Genomic DNA, 5,691 nt, shown 5'->3' with positions numbered 1-5,691 from the left:
AATCAAATAAAAATAATTAAGTGTTTTTTTCCATGGAGGCCGCAGCTGGGCCCCGCGGAGGGAAGCGGACTCCGCCTCCTTGGCCTCTGTGCCAGCTGGCACGGACCGCGGAGGGAAGACTTGGAGGGGCTGGTGAAAGGCTGTGAGAACGTGCAGGCTCCCAGGACAGGGCCAGGTGGGCAAAGAAGGGCTGGGGCGCTGCGGGCGGAGCAGGAAGAGGGTGCCCGGCTGGGCCCTTGTGACTCGTGAAATGGAGAGGGCCTGTCCCGTGACCCTGTTTGCTGATGGCTGTCTCAGTGACATCCTTAATCCTGCAGGGTTTGCATACCCCTGCCTGCTCCCGCAGCGACAGCTGAGCTCAGTCGAGGAGGCCAGAGCGGCCCGTTGGGCGGCACAGAAGGAGAAGCAAGTTTAGTCTGATGGGGGAGGGGGCCCCCTCCCACCCCGGGGCCTCCTGCCCTCATCCTGAGCACCCCTTCTCAGGGAGGGCGGCACACCTCTGGCTGGCGGGGTCGGGGGGAGGGGGAAGTTCTTCCCGGGGGCCCGGTCCTTTCTGGGGGGCACAGGGTATGGACTTCGGAGGCAGATGGCCCCGGGATGAAACCGCCCTGCTCCTTTTTTCAGTCGGGTACTTGAACCCCTCTGCCTGCCTGTAAATGGGCACAGAAGGGGATCCACCCCGCAGGAGGCGAACGCTGGAGGAATGTGAAGAGTAGCAGGCAGATGGCAAATTCCCCACGCATGATCGCTGGTGACTCATTCAGATACCACATCCTTGCCCCTAACTTGGACTCACTTGCTCTTTTTTTTTTTTTTAAAAAAGTCACTGTCGCTCCCCGTCTTCGTGGAGGAACGACACAGGACCCTGCGCTGTTCTTTCGTCTGCTCGGCCCTCCCCGGGTTTGCTGCTGGTTCTTCCCGGGTTGGCTACCGTCCCTTCCACCTCCGTGGAAGGGCGGTTCCCCCTGCCACTTTCCCCACTTCCGCGGGGGAGCGGCACACCGCCGGCCGGCTCTCTCGGGGGCTGCACAGGTGTTCCTCTTAGATGTTCCCCTTAGATGTTCCTGGTGCATGTTGTCTCTCTCCTCCTTTATAGTCCTCTTCCGCCAATCCCAACTCTGCTACCCACACGCCGAGTACGCTGCTCTCCTCCAATCAGGAGCAGGTCCTGCAGCTTGTCAAGTTGGTGAGAGGCAGCTGGGTAGAAGCTGTTTGCTCCTCTCCCAGCGCCATATTGTGGGAGAGCAGATGTATAGAATAAGTCTTAATTCCAGTAACTTAGTCTAGTCCGAGTTGCCCCCAGTTGCTCCCCACAAGTCACCCTCTTTTTTTAAAAGAAAAAAATATTTATTATTTGAAAGGCAGAGCTACAGAGAGGCAGAGAGAGAGAGAGACAGAAAGAGAGAGAGAGAGAGAGAGAGAGAGAGAGAGGTCTTCCATCCACTGATTTACTCCCCAGATGGCCACAACGGCCAGAGTTGCTCTGATCCAAAGCCAGGAGCCAGGAGCTTTCTCCGGGTCTCCCACACAGGTGCAGGGGCCCAAGGGCTTGGCCATCTTCCACTGCTTTCCTAGGCCATCGCAGAGAGCTGGATCGGAAGTGGAGCAGCCGGGACTTGAGCTGGTGCCTGTAGGAGATGCCGGCACTGCAGACAGGGGCTTTCATCCACAGTGCTGGCCCCATGACGCACTGGCTCTCGCTCTAGGCTCACGGTCAACACTCACATAAGCAGTCAGCAGCAGACAACAGACACTTGTGTAGTTGGGACCTCAAGGGGCCAGACAGCATGTTGGGCCATGGTGGCTTGGTGTTTGGCTGTGAGGCTCTAACTGTGGCAGGTGGAACCTTCTAGACAGAGGGGCAGGCCTTCCTACCTCCTACCACATGGCCAGGATTTGCAAGGGTAGACGACCAGAGTCCTGGTCTTGATCCTATGAGATCCAAAAGGATCCAGGGTCTCCAGGTTGAGACACCGTGGACGAACAAGACTCAGAGCCCCGTGGAGCCCATCGGAGGCCACAGACAGAGCAGCAAGCTCTCAGAGGCAAAGCCAACATCTTGAGCCACAGACACGGCTACCGTGCCCACTGACCCACGCAGGGAAAGACTTGTCCCGGTGCCCAGTGCCAGCTTCCACAGCCTTGGGGCTGGGTCACACAGGCACTAGAAACCACCAAAACCCTCCCCTCCCTCCCAGCTGCTGTTTGGGTAAATATTCGCCAGACATTTAATGAATGTGGCCAGGCACTATAGTTGGCATTTTACTCACATTGGGACATCGGAGCGGGCTCAGTGGAGTGAACGAGGCACCAATGACATGCGCCAGCGTCCCCGTGTTGGGAGCCGCCCCTCCTGGGACTGACTGTCAGGCGTCAGGGGTAATTGTAGGAGGCCCCTCCCTGGGACGGCAGGGCCATCCCTGTCCAGGATCGAGCCAGCTGCAGTTGGCCGTGATTAATGGTCTCTATTAACAGCAAGCTGTAAACTGAGCAAGCACCGGAGCCCATGAAGGTCTCACCTCTGCTGAGCCCCACACAGCGGATCCACTTTAACCCCTGAAGCCCCTGCCTCCCTGGTCTGAGACACGCAGAATGGACTGGGGCATCCGCCCTGTTCACTCCCTAGGGAAAGGCTCTGCGTCCAGGGCGTGCAATGGGGAGGGGCCGAGCCTGGGGGTGGGGGTGGGGGGCTGGTTTCAACAACCTCTTGGGCCTCCGTCTCCTCCGCTGTTGAGAGAGGCTTGGCTGGAAGGGCTCGCAGCCTCCTGTTCCACTCAGCCAATTCACAACCGGCCCAGGTCACAGAGAAGTTCACCGAGTCACCGGGGGGCCGTGGGCCTCCCTCACCTGCATCGCTCCCCCCCCCCCCAGCTGCGCACAGAATCCCTGCAAATGAGCAGCCATTCCCCACACTGCACCCCCACCCCTCCACCTCCTGCCCTGATCTGACCAAGCCGTTAGGTCAATGCCAGTACACGCTTTGTCCTCACTGAAATCCACAGTCCTGGGGGAGCAAACACACTGCCCCAGGACCTCTGCGGACCTCTGTGGACTCTTGGCAGTCTCTCTCTTTTATCCTGAAAAGGCAGTGGGATGCACAGGGTCTCGCTGAACCCATTGAACAGGTGGGAAAACTGAGGGCCAGAAAGACGCCAGGAGAGACAGTGGGGAGGCGGGAACCCACTGGCTGTGAGGGCAGTCCCAACGCTCCTGGGAACATAAGCCTGTAAAACCGACAGATTCCTGCAGCCAGCGCCATTTCAGGTCGGTAATCTCTCCGTGTGAAGTGATTAAGTGTAAAAACAGCGGATTAGTGTCTCGGGGCTGCCCTGTCTCCTGGGATCAGCAGGAGGCACGCAGCACCCTCAGGGTGCAGTGAGCCGCCGGCCACCGCCTGCGACCTCGATTGGTGCTCTCCGGGCCGGGGGCGGGAGGGTGGGCAGCCCGCACGAGGACGGATGCTCCGGGAGTTTTGTCACATATTTTCCCGGGGTTAATGACTTCGGGGAGGGAATCCGAGCTGCGCTTGTCTCGGGCACAACAAGCCTTGTCGCCTGGTGGGACAGGCTCAATCTTTCTTAGTGACAGCTGCTGGCCTCGGACAGAGCTGTCCTCACTCTGGGCTTCCACCTGCTCCACGCGGCCGTCCGGGCGCGGGGCGGAGCTTCCGCAGGGGATGGACTGGCCGGCTGCCCTGTGGGCGCGGGGGCCCTCGTGGGTGGGGCGAGGGTGGGCCCCAGCCCGCTGGGAGTCCCTCCGCGGCCAGCCCCACCCTGTTTGACCCCGACGCCGGGCGCTTGCCCTTTGCGTCCCGGCGGGGCAGATATTTAACCTTTCCATTTTGGCCCGGGCTTAGTGAGTCTCGGTGTCCGGCACAGGGCCTGGACCGGAGTGGGCACCCGATACCTGTTTGTTGAGTCCGTCGTCCTGTCTGTCGCCTAGCAGGTCGGGTTCTCAGGCTCGTGTGCGTTCCGGCGCGCAGCCATGTCGGGTTGTGCTGCTGCTACTGCAAGCCGAGCACCCACAAGGGTCCTTTACTTGTCAGGGCAAATCCGAATGCTTTGAGGGCTACTTGTACCGCAGTGCAGCTCCCGCTGGGAGCTGAGGGGCTATCCTGGGGGTAGGGGGGCAGCGATGGGGGTGGGGGGCAGCCCAGCTTGCTTGGCCCTTTCTAGTCATAGGAGGGGACTTAAAAAATCACAGAATGAAAAGGTATTACGTGCAAAATAGGTTCAAATCCACCCACAGCTTGTTCATAAAATGCATTTTCCATGAACTTTCAGAAGTACACTCCCAACTCCTGGTTTAATCTCGGGACATGACCCGGAGCCAGCAGGTGGGCGTGAGACCAAGCGTGGTCATTGGGCCTGCCTGTCTCTCCTGGACCCTGAAGGCTGAGACACGCCTTAAGGATGAGGGGACAGGCCAGCCATGCCACCCACGCCACCCGAGGGGGCGCTCCAGCGTCTGTGTCAGTCTTCAGGTGCTTCTCAGGCTGTGTGAGGTCCCCACGACTCCCCAGCGAACCCCCATTTGCCTTGGGTTACACAGTCAGTCTGTTGCTTATCACCAAAGCCCCCCGCCTGCGAGTGTCCCCGGGTTCGGCCGAGGCTGCTCACGGAGTCACATTCAACGTCAAAGCATCCGTGCGCACCTGCTCCTGTGGAGCATGGATGCAGTCCCAAGAAGTGAAGTGACTCTGTGAACTCACACAGCCAGACTCCCAGCATCTCAGAGGTAAAAGAGAACAAATCTTAAATCTTTCATCTGGTGCTTAAGTTTCCTTGCTTCAGCAAGTGTCCAGCCAAGAGGTGCGTGGACACCTCTGATGACCACACCAAGTCTCCCTGGGCAGCTCCTTCCTTCTTTGGACAACCTGGTTGAACATTCTTCTCGTCACAAACTGGAGTCCTCCCTCCCTGTGCACGTCGGCCTCTTGGACGCACGCCCTCCAGCTGCCGACCCTCTCTCTCAGGCCGCCAGTGCTGACCGCAGTGACACTTCCGACGCTCCTTTCCCGGGACAGGCTCTCGTGTCCTCGTGGGGCAGGGGTTGGAGGCCCTCACCGTCCTGCCCGCTGTCCTCTGGATGCATTCCTGGCTGTGCCCTCTGTGGTCTGTGTCCCCAGATGGAACGCAGCACCCAGCTGGGAGCTGCCCTGATTCTGGGTGGACTGAGTTCTGAGGTTCCGACATCTGCTAATTCAGTCTGCGGTCAAATTCGCGTGTTTGTTCAGGACAGTCACATGACACTGAGCTATCCACTAACATGTCCTCTGTCACCTTTGCTTATCCCGTCCCTCCCCCCACCCCCGTTTCTGATTTGTGTGAGTGGGAAGCCTGCATTCAGCCTCGTTACAACCTTGCGAGATCCCCTTGGATCCTGGCATTCCCTAGTCCTGCACGCTCCTCCACTCCCCGCCTCTTACACACACACAGCTTTGTGGGAGCCGCGATTTGCTAAACAGGCGCCCTGTCTCCATCTACGTCGGTCACCCAGATCTGTGCCCCCTAAGACCCTGCCTTCTACAGGAGGTTTGCCAGGACACTAAAAACCCCCTTTTTAGGCAGAAAATTCCTGCGAGAGTCTGAAAAGGTTCTGTTTCTCTCCCCCAAATGCACCTCGTGTATTCAGACAAGACTGCGTTATGAGAGCGCCGAGTACCCAGTAACTCAGCCGGTCCGTGCCCAG

General features: G+C 59.0%; 1 long non-coding RNA gene across 1 annotated transcript; it reads right to left on the bottom strand.

Moving 5' to 3' along the window:
- Positions 1–1,325: 1,325 nt before the first annotated feature.
- On the bottom strand, positions 1,326–5,176 carry LOC149122494 (uncharacterized). Its single transcript, XR_016219530.1, has 2 exons — positions 3,907–5,176; positions 1,326–1,628 (listed from the first exon to the last, which is right to left on the bottom strand). It is a non-coding gene; the product is annotated as an uncharacterized LOC149122494 (long non-coding RNA).
- Between the last annotated feature and the right edge of the window lie 515 nt (positions 5,177–5,691).

The sequence above is a fragment of the Oryctolagus cuniculus genome, chromosome 13, assembly GCF_051225735.1.
Source record: "Oryctolagus cuniculus isolate XC-2025 breed Fujian yellow rabbit chromosome 13, ASM5122573v1, whole genome shotgun sequence".
NCBI lineage: Eukaryota > Metazoa > Chordata > Mammalia > Lagomorpha > Leporidae > Oryctolagus > Oryctolagus cuniculus.
This window is presented reverse-complemented; position numbering and strand designations above follow the sequence as displayed.